Below are 13,704 nucleotides of genomic sequence, written 5' to 3'. Positions count from 1 at the left end.
CCACCTGTTTTCCCCAGGGGTCCCAGGACGGCGGTTCAAACCAGGCGTCCCAGTGGGACTCTGCTCTCTTGGCCAGGAGAACTAGCAGGAATTTGCAAGAGGACTCGGTGGGCAGCTGGTAGACCCCACTGCTGCCGCTGCTCTGCCAGAAAGCTGAGGCAGGACTTCAAGGTGGAAAGTGAAAGTCGGGGCCCCAATGCACCCCAGAGGTAGATGAGTCCACCCAGGCAAAATGACAACACGGCCTCGTCATGGTGGGTGGCAGGCCAGCTGGTCCCCTTGTTGCTTAGTCGCTCAGTTGTGTCCAACTCTTTGTGACCCGGTGGACTGTGGCCCACCAGGCTCCTCTGTCCATGGGATTGTCCAGGCGATGGTGTTGGAGTGGGTTGCCATGCCCTTCTCCAGGGGATCTTCCTGACCCAGGGATTGAACGCGCGTCTCTTGCGTCTCCTGCATTTGCAGGCAGATTTTTACTAGCACCACCTGGGAAGCCCTGCTGGTCCACCTGCTGGTCGCCTGCTTGGACTGCAAGCAAATCGACTCCACCAGCCCCAGAGCCCTGGTGGAGAGGGACATGGTGTGTGGAGGGGAGGGTGATGAGTAGGGGGTCCACGCACCCATTTCACTGGTGTTTGGAAGGTTTATGCACAATGGAACCATCCTGGCATCAAAGGTTCATGGTCAAGACATCCTGCTTTGGGCCCCGCTGATGTCTGAGGAGCGGTGTGTAGGCAGGGAGCTGGCCTGGACCTCTCTGGGGATTGGTGCGGGTGCCTGGACTGACCCCTCCCTCCCACGGGTGGCCTTCGGCTGGTGAGAGATGCTCACAGCCAGTGGACAGGCCCCCTTGGTGCTCTAGGCCAGGCAGGAAGATGGGAAGGTGGGCATTTTCGGGGCAGACTCATGGGCGCTGGAGGTGGGAGTGGGTCTGTGTGATGATGACCCCAAGGCGGACCTGCATCTCAGACCTCGTGCACAGAGAGCTGCTGAGCGGGTGCTGCCACCAGCACCCCCCGCCCATGCCATACCCGGGGCCTCACAGCGCCATGGAGGAGCCTCAGTCCCAGGGGCTGTGGTCTTGGGGTCCCTGGAAGTGACTGAGGGTTCAGCAAGGTGGAATCAGAGACAATCACCCCTGGAGTCATCTGGGCAGGAGCACTGCCTGGGGCTCAGCATCAACACGACCTCTGACCGCAGCAGCATCTCCTGTTCCTCTGGGGACTGAGTGAGCCGGGCGCTGGCACTTAACCCTGAGGCCATCTGGAAACCTGCCTTGAATGGAACTGCATCACCCCAGAGTCCTGTGGAGGATGGTCGGGCTGGAGTCCCTGGATGGGGTCTCCAGGGAGACCAGACAGCGCTGTACTGAACGAGCTCGGGAGACGGACGGCTCTGACCCACCTCCCCTCTTCCGTCCACCGAGGCACCCACGCGGTGTGAGCCCGCAGGGCGGACAGGATGCAGAGAGCGTCTGGCCTCGCTCTTAGAGCGCGTTGCGGTCACCAGGGGGCCTCCGGGCCTCGGAGGGCACCGCCCTGCGCTTCTCCGGGGAAGCGCCGCCCCCTAGCGGCTGTGTGGTGGGACAGCTGCGCTCCTGCGGCCCCTCCCCGCACCCCTTCTTTGCTTCCATCTCTCATTCCTCCATCAAACTGGTGTGTTTCTCACTCACCACCGTTGGGAGGAAACTGGGACATATTCCCCCAAGGGCGATTAGCAAACATCTATCAAGACTGCACATGCCTGTGATCCAGCAAGTCCGTCTCTGTGCAGGACTTTTCCAGAAGTAGTATTTCTGGGCCCACGTTCCCTTCCAGTGTCAGGAGCGGATTCTATTTCCCTCCCCTCGGAGCCGGGTGGGGTTTTGGAGGCTGCTTCTCTGCAGGCCAGACTTCCCAGCCGAGGTCACAAAGACAAGGAAGCCTGGCTCAGAACCCACCTCTGGGGTCAGCCTCCATGTTGTGAGGAAGCCCACCAGAGGGGCCACATTAAGGTCTGGTCCCAGCTGGCACCCAGCACCGCCTGCCAGGCCCTGGAGTGGGAGAGACCCCTGGTGAGGACTGGGGTCCTCCCCACGGCCCACCATTGCTGGGGCAATGACAGCCGTTCCCACTGAGTTCTGCCAGCTGAAACTGCAGATTTGTGAGCAAAAATAAATGTCCCCTTAGGTTACTCAGATTTGGGGTAATTTGTTACACACCTTTAGGAACTGAAACATACTCCAGTCGCTGGCACAGAGAGGTGTTTCCAGCTTATTTGCACACTGCAAAATGACATCTTCCCCCACAGCATGGTTTGAAATAACAGAACATTGGAGACAGCCTCCTGTTCTATAGACAGAAAACAAATTAAATTGTAGAATTTAATGTATACACAGTGGAATACTCTGCCACTGTACAAAATATGAGGGTGTTTTAAATGAATTTATATGATTTTCAAGATAAATCATTAATGTGAAATGATTCGATCCCTGGGTCAGGAAGATCCCCTGGAGAAGGAAATGGCAACCCACTCCAGTATTCTTGCCTGGGAAATCCCATGGACAGAGGAGGCTGGTGGGCTACACAGTCTGTGGCATGGCAAAAGAGCTGGACACAACTTGCCAACTGAACAACAACAAATGTTCACCAGCCTAAAAACACTGACCAATTATTTTTTAAATATATAAAGTCCTTTCGATATGCTGCACATGTGATATAGAGATGAAAGACTCCTGTTACTAATAAAATTCACCTTATTTTTCTACAAGTACGGCAAACAGCAAAGAATGGGGCCCTAGAATTGGGCTTCTGGAACTCCAATCCTGCCTCTGCCCCGTGACCTTGGGCAAGTTACTCAAATAGCTTTTGGCTAATCCAATATTTAGAAATGTTAATTTCCAAACATAAAGACTTTCTAGGGTTTTTTGGTTTTTTATTTCTAGCTTTGTTGCGTCTAGTTCTAGAATATGTTTTTCATGATTTCATGCAGGCTTTGTACGAAACTTGCTAACATTTACTTTATGACACAGTATATGTCAAATTTTGGAAAATAACTCATAGGAGGTTATTGGATGCAGTGTTTTATATGTGTTCTTTGATTTAAGGTTTTTGTACTGTCAACTTTTCCATATTGTTACTGAATTTTTTAAATCACTGAGAGGATGTGTCTGGAGTAGCCCACTGAGAATCTGGACTGGTGTCTCTTACATTTTGTAGTTCTAGTAAACTTATCTTCACATATGTTGATTCGTGTTGTTAGGGTTTGTAATTTCAGGTCCTATGGATGGAATGCATACCATATACATACATGCCAGGCATTGTTCTAATTGCTTTACATACATGCTAACTTGTTTATCCTCTCAACCATTCTGTGTTGCTTAGCCACTAAGTTGCATCTGACTCCATGACCCCATGGACTGCAGCTTGCCAGGCTCCTCTGTACATGGAATTTCCCAGGCAGGAATACTGAATGGGGTGCCATTTCCTTCTCCAAGGATCTTCCTGACCCAGGGATAGAAACTGAGTCTCCTACATTATTAGGCAGATTCTTTATAGCACTGAGCCACCAGAGAAGCCCAACAGTCCTATGAGGTAGTTACTATTAGTAGCCCACTTACGTATGGAAACTGAAAAATACAGAGACTAAGTAATTTGCTGTAGACGCCACATATCGTAAGTAGCCATGCTGGGATTTGAACAGACTGTCCCTGGAATCTGTTCTTTTAACCAGATCATACATCGTTCTAGTGAGTGAGCTTTGTCATTATGACACGAGCTTCTTTCTGATGATTGTCTTTACTTTAAATCTGTTCTAATATTTATAATGCTCCAGTAGCATTTTTTAAAATGAACATCTTCTTGGTGTATCTTTTTCTGTCCTTTGACTTTCAATCTTGTGTATTCTTATGTTTTAGATATGCTTCTTGTTAGCAAATATTTGGAATTTTTTTCCCTCCTTCTGACAATTTTTGTGTTTTAATTGGAAAATTTTTAATGGGTCATTACTCTCAGCATTGTAATATGAAAGCTTAATTTATCAAAGTCTAAAAATGGTCAATAATTTCCCAGAGGTAATGAACTTATTTGTTTTATGACACACACAGGCCAATCAGAACCCTAGTGGCCAGTCCACTCGGGAAGATGTGCAAGTTCAAGCTGCCTGGCGGCCAGCCCTGTCAGCTCACTCTTTCAGGACAAGATGAGGGCTTTGCTGCATCTCCAGTGTAAAACAACTTCCCTGGTGTAGCTCAGCTGCCATAACGAAGTACCGCAGCCTGGGTGGTTTAGACAGCAGAAATGTATTTTCTCACGGTTCTAAAGGCTCGAAGTCCAACATCAGGGTACCAGTTTGTCTAGATTCTGGCCGGGGGGCGAGGGGCACCTCCTCCCGGCTTGCAGACGGCTGCCTTCCTCCTGTGCCCTCACGGGGCAGGGTGGAGGAGAACTCTCCAGGGTCTCTTCTTATAAGAGCACCCATCCCATCCCGAAGGTCTCCTCTTATAACTTAATCACATCTGAACACCATCACAGTGGGATTAGGGCTTCTCCGTGTGAATTTTGGGGACACAATTCAGTCCATAGCATCCCCATCTGACTTATGGATTCTTTTTTCAACTTCATAAGATAGCATTGTTTCATGTCTTTGTAGATCTACCCCAAAAGTCATCAGTATTTTTGCTCCTCCTTTCTTCCTGTATTTCAGACCTTCCCTTTAGGATCACTTCATTCTTTCCTGAAGTACATTACTTAAAAATGTTCTTCAGTGAGGGTTTGCTGATGGAAAAACTCATTATTTTCATCTGAAATTATCTTTATTTCACCCTTGATTTAGTTGTTGAGTGATTGACTCTTATCTTCACAAGCATCCCCCAACCGCACCCCCCTGCTCCCACTCCCCTTTGTGGCCTGGGATGGGGGGGGGCTCTGCCAGAGATCTGCCTCCAGTCTTGAGTCTTGAGCTCTGCCAGCAGGCTATCAGGGTTCAACTGGAAACAGTAACTACACTGGTTATTTGAACAGGGATATTTGGTGGCTTAGGCAGCAAAGAATCTGCCTGCAAAGCAGGAGACCTGGGTTTGATCCCTGGTTCCAGAAGGTTCCCTGGAGGAGGAAATGGCAACCCACTCCAGGATTCTTGCCTGCAGAATCCCATGGACAGAGGAGCCTGGCAGGCTATAGTCCTTGGGGTTGCAAAGAGTCAGACATGACTGAGGGACTAACGCTTTTTTTTTTTTTAACTTTTTGTATTGGTTGCATTGTACTCTCTTTACATATTTTACTAAATTGGTTTCTGGCATACAACAACACAAATCAGTAATTATAACAAATAATTATACATATATGGCCTCCCTCTTGAGCCTCCCTCCCTTCCTCCCACACGCCACCCCTCTAGGTCATCAGAGAGCCCGCCGGGGCTCCTCGTGTTACACAGCGGCTTCCCCAAAGCTAGCGTTCTCACTCATGGTAGTGTATATACGTCAGTGCTACTCTCTCAATTGACCCCGCCTTCTCAATTGACCCCGCCTTCCCCTGAACAGGTGACCTCCCTGGTGGCTCAGACAGTAAAGCGTCTGCCTACAGTGAGGGAGACCTGGGTTCGATCCCTGGATCAGGAAGATCCTCTGGAGAAGGAAATGGCAACCCACTCCAGTACTCTTGCCTGGAAAATCCCATGGACGGAGGAGCATGGTAGGCTACAGTACATGGGGTCGCAAAAAGTCGGACACGACTGAGCCACTTCAATTTCACTTTCCCCTGAACAAGGGCATTTTGATAAAAATAATTACTCGTAGCATAGGTTCAGAGGACCCCGGGGAATGAAGAGGGAGGAGGTATGAAAAAACAGCCTCTGCTTCTTGGTGGGCGAGAGAGGGCAGTGAAGGAGCGCAGGTCTAGGACAGGGACCCCTCCCCGAGGTCGGCCCCCGCGGACTAAACCAAAACAGAAGAAAACCAAAACCAAACCTCGCCAAAGTGTGCGCTGGCGCTGGCCTACACAGCGACCACTGCTCCGGGAGGAAGCGGCTGGGGGCCTGGCCTGTCCCAGTCTGGGGCACAGGTGGGGCTGGTCTGGGGGAGGGTGTGGATGGGCCAGTGGCCCGAGAGGCGGTCTGAGAGGCGAGAGACAGCCGCCCGCACACTGATGAAGGAGGGACCAGAGTCAGAGGTTGAAGGATCCTGCTTGAGCTGCAGCGGTCAGTCCGGTGTGGGGCCGGGGAGGAGCAAGCCCACAGGGCACAGGGCTCCCAGGCCCCTGTCGGCCCGTCACGGGCTGCACGGCTAGGTCGCGGGTGGCTTCTGAGTGTTGGATTCCTCGCCCGGAACGTGGTGAGAATGGTGCCTGGCCCTGAGTGGGGGCATCGGTGGACCTGAATCCAGCGACCGTGCGGCCGGGTTCAAGGCGGCTGCCCTGCGGGCCTTGGGCAGCCAGGTGGCTGCAGTGCAGGGAACGTCCACAGGGGGGCAGTGCTGCCTCGGCTCCGGGACCAGGATGAGGCGTCACCGGGCGCAGGGTCCCTCGGCACGGGGGAGTCCTCCCACCTGCCTAGTCACCCCTTGCCTTCAGGTGATCCGCTGCCCAGTCCAGGAGGGCACTGCTGCAGAGCTGGTCCCCCTTACCCCCGGACCCAGAGCTCAGGGCTTCCCAGCCCCTCAGCCCAGCTTCTAAGAGCAGGTAGTCAGGGTGACCCGGCCTAAAACGTTTGCTTTCCCCAGGCTATTTCTGCCTGGAAAGGGGTTTTTCCTTCCACGTGGGAAGTGCCCTGGATGGAGCCGGGGAGAGGAGGGTGGTGCGGGCGTCCTGCCCAGGTCCTCACTCCTCCTGGAAGAAGCCGGGGTTGAGTTGTCCCCTCCTGTCAGTCCTGGACGTGGGCGGGACCCCAGAGGCGGGATGCTGAGTCAAGAGGTGATCCTGTCTGCTCTCTGATGGGCGTGAGGGATCCTTCAGGAGACCTGGTGGGGAGTGGGGTTTGGACCTAGCTTCATGGTAAGTGGAGGTGGCTGTCACATCAAACCAGACAGCTGAGGCAGGTGTTGGGGGGAGCACCTCTCTGGCCTGGAAGCTTTCTCCTCAGCACCCTCTCTGCTCCAGGGAGCGGGGGGAGAGCCACTGACTCAGAAAAAGAAGTTGCAAAAAGTACACTAAGTTCCATGTTTGGAGCTGCCAGGCGGTTGTAACAGAGAAACCAAGGCCAGAGGAGGCTGGATCAGCCTGCTCAGGCTGCCTTGGCTCATGGACCAGGCTGGGTTGGAGGCTGGGTGCAAGAGAGGGAAATCACTTCACTGCATTTGTGCTCTGAGACCCTGAAGGCCCTCCTGGGAGCCGGAGAGGGTGGGAGGAAGAGCTGGAAGGGGCACAGGGGGATAGGTTACACTGTGGAAGAGAGGGCACTCTAAGCAGGGCACCCCTGGGCTCTCCTAGACTCCTACTGTTGAGTGACCCAAGGCAGTTCGAGTAAAATAAGAAATTGGTTCCCACCCTCATGTGTTATGGATTTAGGTCTAAGAAGCCTCTTCATTCACCATAATCTTCCTGAGCCTCACATCAGTGGAATCTATGGGCAGGTCTATTTCAACTGGCATGATGCCTTCGAGTCTAAACTGGCTTTTTATCTCAGTCAGAATTATTAGACCAGAGTGGCGTAGACAGAAAGACTTTGTGCCTAGAGTCAATAGTGTATTATACACTTAAAAATTTTACTGTTATTTATCTCATCTTTATGATAATTAAATAAAGCAAATGTAGTCTGTTTCTACATTTCTTTCATTCCGAGATAGTTTTACATTATTAGAGAATGCAATTTTTTTTTTTTTTTTGCTTACATTAGCTTGTGTGTGCGTGCTCAGTCGCTCAGTCGTGTCCGACTCTTTACTACCCCATGGACTGTAACCCGCCAGTCTCCTCTGTCCATGGGATTCTCCAGGCAAGAATACTGAAATGGGTTGCTGTGCCCTCCTCCAGGGGATCTTCCCAACCCAGGGATCGAACCTGTCTTCTGCATTGACAGATAGGTTCTTTCCCACTGCTTACTAAGCATCACCTGGGAAGCCCAAATATTGTGTGTTTCTATACATTAAAAAAAAAAAAGAAAGAAGACTTTGGACTCAGAGGTACCCAGTGTTTTGAATCCTGTCTCTGCCTCTCCTGGTTGTGTAATTTTGGACAATGCGTGTGCTTGGGTCTCTGTTTTGCCTGAGTTAAGAAAGTCTCATCATTTATCTCATCAAGTTGCAAGCACAGGCGCCTGACCCAGTTCCTTGCCACACACAGGTAGTGAGAATGGTTTCTTCTCTTTCAAATCCAAGGACACAGGCTCAAAGGGCTCAGGTGGCCGGGGCAGGAGCGTGTCTCCTGATGGGGCAGGTCGTGGTCCGAGTCACGCTGCTTCCTGGGTGGCTGTGCTGTGTCCTGCAGGTGGAAGTCTTGTTTCTGTTCTACAACACGAGCTGGGGCTGAATTCACGTCTGCAGTGCTGGTGTGTGCCAGCTTTCGCCTTTTAGAGTATTTTAAAATGAGCTATCTGCTCTGTTCTTCCCCCCCCCCCCTTTCTCTCATGCTTAAAATGCAGTGCTAACAAAATATTTCTGACTTAGTAAGCATAATATATTGAGAGATTTTTATGAAGAATTAATGTAACTTGGAATCCAATTAAGATGAAGAAAGCGGTTCTCATTAAGATTCCAAATTATGCCAATGCACTACAATTTTATGATGATTAGGATGGCAGTGTGGCAAGGGAGCTGACTGTTCTTAGCATCATGCAAAGTTGATACTATGATCATTTAAAGCCGCCTGCTCATCAGGCCTCGGTCAGTGGCTCGGGGGTGCCTCAGTGGCCTGGGGCCGGGCTTCCCAACACTGGCTGCATGTAAGAGCCATCTGGAGGCGATTTTGAAAGTCCCACTGTCCAGATTGTGCTGGTAAATAGGAAGGTGGTTGACTTTGTCTGTTAACCTTGTATCCTGCTACCGTTGCTGACAGTTTCGGAAGTCAGCCCAATTAATTTCAAGTGTTACCCTTAGACAGCTGCCAGTTTTCGAATAACTACCGTTTATACTGGACTCTCTGCATATGGAACCATCTTCTAAGTTCTCTGCGTGAGTCCACTTCTTGGGGACTTGGTTTTCCCATCTGTAGCACGGGGCAGAGGACGTTGTTTTGAGGCCTGAGTTCACCTGCCTGTGTCACAGGGTGGGAGGTGGATGAGAAGCTCAGCGTTGTGACTCCTGGGGCCGTGTGAAAAGGTGGCCCCCTCAACAGCACTGTCAGTGGAACAAGACTCGTCTTCGGGGAGCCTGGCCCCTCCTTGGCCCTAACCCCTGGTGTTCTTTTGAGCCACACCACTGTCTGTGTCTCTTCTTTACAAAGACTGGCTATACTGAGATCTATTCTCTTGTGAAAGCTGAACTTTGGTCATTTTTCAAAACATTATCCGTGTGTTTGTCCCAATCACATTTTATAAAGAGAAGAATCGCAATTTTATAGAGAGAAGAATATACCTGCAGGGGAAGGGAATCCATCATCGTCAGAGAATGACCAGCATCCCAGGGCTCCCAGGGCCCCGGCGTCATGAATCCATTGCAGGAGAGGGTCAATTGTTGCTTTTAAAGAAGCAGAGCTTTAATAACCGACGAAGTTATGTTAGATATTGATCATGTGCAATGAACTCAACTCTGGAAGGAATGATCAAGATATCGGATATTAGATTCCCTGGCCCTCGGGCTCAAAATATAAATGTTCCCATTATTGATAAAAACGCTAGAATGAGGGATTTGTCCACATCTTACAGGCACTGGCTCTAGTTGGCACGGGGGCCAAAAGGGACATGGTAATGATGCCTCTAAGAATGCTGCTAAGAAATCCTGTGAGATTAGGACGATCCCTTGTAGTCCTGTTTCCTAAATGTTTTATCAAGAATGAATACTGAATTCTTAAAAGTGCTTTTTCTGCATGTGTTCGGCTGATCATTCATTTTTCTCCATATTCTATCAGTGCGGTGAATTACATCTTTTGATGTCCTAGTGTTAAACCACTTCATATTGCTAATATGATACCAACTTGTGGACAGTTAGTGAAAGTCGCTCAGTCATGTCTGACTCTTGGCGACCCCATGGAATTTTCCAGGCCAGAATACTGGAGTGGGTAGCCTTTCCCTTCTCCAGGGGATCTTCCCAACCCAGAGACTGAACCCAGGTCTCCCACATTACAGGCAGATTCTTTACCAGCTGAGCCACAGGGAAGCCCTTCAGGACCCCTTTAAAATGTTTTACTGGATTTTTAAATCTTTTTTAAAAAATAATGAAATTGGTACAGTATTCCTCTCATAATATTGGTGGCAGCTTTTGATTTCAGCCATGTACTTGCAAAAAAAGTCATGGGCCTTCAATGTTTTTATCAAGGGCAGGAAGTTTGTGTTCACCAAATAAGTCACAAAGAGGTGATGGGAAAGAAAATAAAGTAGCCTTTTAATCACACACACACAAATAATACTACTAATAATGCTGGGCTTCCCCTATGGCTCAGTGGGGTAAAAAATCTGCCTGCAATACAGGCGGCTTGAATTTAGGTTCAATCCCTGGGTCAGACAGATCCCCTGGAGGAGGAAGTGGTAATCCACTCCAGTATTCTTGCCTGGAGAATCCCCTGGACAGAGGAGCCTGGGGGGTCAGAGTTCATGGGTTTGCAAAGAATCGGACGTAACTAAGCAACTAAACACACACACAATGAAGCTGCTAATAATGCCACTAAGGGGCGTAGGCAAATATTTATGTGCAACACACGTGGTGGCTCAGATGGTAAAGAATCCGCCTGCAATGCAGGAGACCTGGGTTCCATCCCTGGGTCGGGAAGATCCCCTGGGGGAGGGCATGGCAACCCATTCCAGTATCCTTGCCTGGAGAATCCCATGGACAGGGGAGCCTGGCGGGCTTCAGTCCATGGGGTCACAAAGAGTCGGGTACACCTGAGGGACTAACTCTTTCACTCTATTTTCAAATAAGATGAAGGAAAGGGCCAAGGCTCCTTTCTCGATGCTCAGGAGTATGTGGGTTGGTGGGGGGCCCTGCGAACACATCTGACATCATCTCCTTCTGCCCACCCTCAGGACCGCCCCCCTTATCCAGGTCAATGCTCTCCCTCCTTCTTTCTCAGGTGAGACAACCGCTTCCCACCATCTCTCCTTGTCACCTGTGCCCTGTATCTGCCTCTCGCAGAGCAACCAAGTAACTTCCTAACTGCCCTGATTTAACCTCTGTGATTTGCAGCACCTTCCAGCAGATTCTAATGCAAACCACAGATGTGAACCACAGGTATAACTTTCTGTTTCTCATAGCCATACTGCAAATTTTGAAAAACTGAAATTAATTTTAATAATATATTTCGAGCCTAGTTGCTCAGTGGTGTCCGACTGTTTGTGACCCCATAGACCAAAGTCTGCCAAACTCCTCTGTCCATGGGGATTTTCCAGGCAAGAATACTGGAGTAGGTAGCGTTTCCCTTCTCCAGGAATAATATACTTTAGTTAACCCAATACAGAATATTCAACATAATATCATTTCAAAATGAAATTAAAAAGTTGCTGAGTTAGTTGACATGGTTATTTCCCCGTAAGTCTTAGAAATCCTGTATATTTTCCATGTGGGACACATCTCAGTACACGTTCCAGCACTTGAGGGCACCCGTGACTGCGGCTCCCTCGGGGGACGGGGTGCCCCTGCTGCCCATGGTCACTGGTCACCTGCAGTGTCTGCCAGGCTCCCTGCCCTCGGGCCCACTGGCATTTGGTTTTCAGCCTTGAGCTCCTGGAGTTCTCTCTTAGGGTCTTTGTGCACAGAGCTCCCTCTGCCCGGAGAGCACGCCCACCGCCCACTTCATCCAAGTCATTCCATCCTCTTGCTCTTTCCTCTTACAGCCCTTGATATGATTCACAGTTATAAATGTACTTGTGCACCGAGCACCCATAGTCTTGTAACATGTGTACTTCCCCGGGCCAGGCATTATCTCCTTAGCTTAGCACTACGTATTAGGTGTCCAGCCCACACGCCACCGGGGAGGGACTCAAAATTATTCACTGAAAGAATGAACAGGTTCCTGATGTATGGGTTCCTTAATCTAGTCTTTTCAAAATGTGCGTTGGAAATCAATTCGAAGACATGAAATCAATTTTCTGGGTCATAAACAGCACTGGCAAAAAGAAATGGAATAACTAGCATGTGGAGAGTGGTGGCGTGTCACGTTTCCTACCGTAGTCGTGTTCAGAAGCCTGTGGAAGCCTCGCTCTCGTCGCTGCTGAGATGCAGGAGGAGGATTCCAGGTCCTTAGGGTCCCACTGGTCCCGAGTTGCCAGGCATGCAGGACCAGAGCTGGGGTTCCACTGTGCTGTTCCCTAAAGCCGGGGTCAGATTCAGTGGAGAAGCCTGCACACTGGCAGCTTCCTTGGAGGGTCCTGGGGGTCTTCTCTCCGTCCTGGAGCCCCTGGTGCCCAGCAGAGCCGGGGAGTGCCAAGGGCAGGCCTTCCCGTCAGACCTCCTCAGAGATAAGGATGGACACCCTGCAGAGCACGGGGTGGCCTGGCTGCAAACTCTTTCACTCCGTGGAGCAGAGGACGAACACTCCATGAGGGCCTCCCTGCGCCCCCCAGCTCCGCGCCCGTTGCAGTTGTGTTTCATTTAGGTAACAATCACGAGCTGCTGGACGTTTCTCGTCTGAAGCCCAGCTCCGGTATCTGCGATGGACCTACAGGCCAAGGGAGTGGGGAAGGTTCTTCAGGCACACGAGCCAGCATCCTGGGGAGAGTGGGCAGGCTTCGCAGGCAGGCCCACCAGTGTCCTGAGCTTCTAGAGGCTGGTGAGTGGGGCAGGAAGGGGGCCAGGACGAGGGTCCTGTGATCTGAAGGCCTAGAGGCAGCAGAGGTGAGACGGCCCTGGACAGAGGCCTGGAGGGAGGCCCCAGGTCAGCCTGCGAGCCCCACATCTGGGGTCCGTTCACCACCTCCTCCCAGCACCTAGGCTCGGACCCACAGGCTTCTTTGTCCCCTCACCCCAGGCTGGTGTGGCCTCTGGGAGGAGCTGGCGTCTCTGAGGTGCCACAGACACGTATCCTGGGTCCCCAGGTCCCTCAGTGAGATTCCAGGGACAGCTGTGGGGGAGTCTGGGAGCAGATGACCTAGGGGCAGCGTAGGGGGATCTTCTCCAGAAACGAGCTTCACCAGGGCGACCGCTGCACAGGCGCATTGAGAGCCGTCGCAGCTGAGCAAGAGGCAGAGACTTTGAGAAAAATGACCGAAGGGCGTTCAGCGTGGTCGTGATTAGATTCCCCAGAAGGTCTGGCTGGAACCTCGCCGCATGTCTGTGGCATCAAGTAGAGGAGCTTAGACTTGGCAGTTTCCATGCCCTTATCTTGCAAACTTAGAGGACAAGCTCTCCCCACGTGGGTTTTTCTTTTAGTTTAGATGATGATCTTTTTTTTTTTTTTTAACAGACTGCCCAGGGATCTGGAGTCTCTTCTGGGGAGTAGGAAAGCGATCACACAAACGCTGACTCCAGGCCTCGGGCCGCAGCCCTGGGTGATTCTGGTACCGCACACAGGAGGCGGGGGGCTGCTCCCCTTCCGTGGAGCACTGGCAGGGTCTCCAGTGTTCCACCCGGTGGGTCAGACTCTCTTCTGTCTGCATGTCAGGTCCTACAATTTCCCCCCAGTCAGTGACATCCAAATAGAAGAGACCCCACCA

Source organism: Bos javanicus, chromosome 12 (assembly GCF_032452875.1).
Source record: "Bos javanicus breed banteng chromosome 12, ARS-OSU_banteng_1.0, whole genome shotgun sequence".
Lineage (NCBI taxonomy): Eukaryota > Metazoa > Chordata > Mammalia > Artiodactyla > Bovidae > Bos > Bos javanicus.
Note: the sequence above shows the minus strand (reverse complement) of the source record.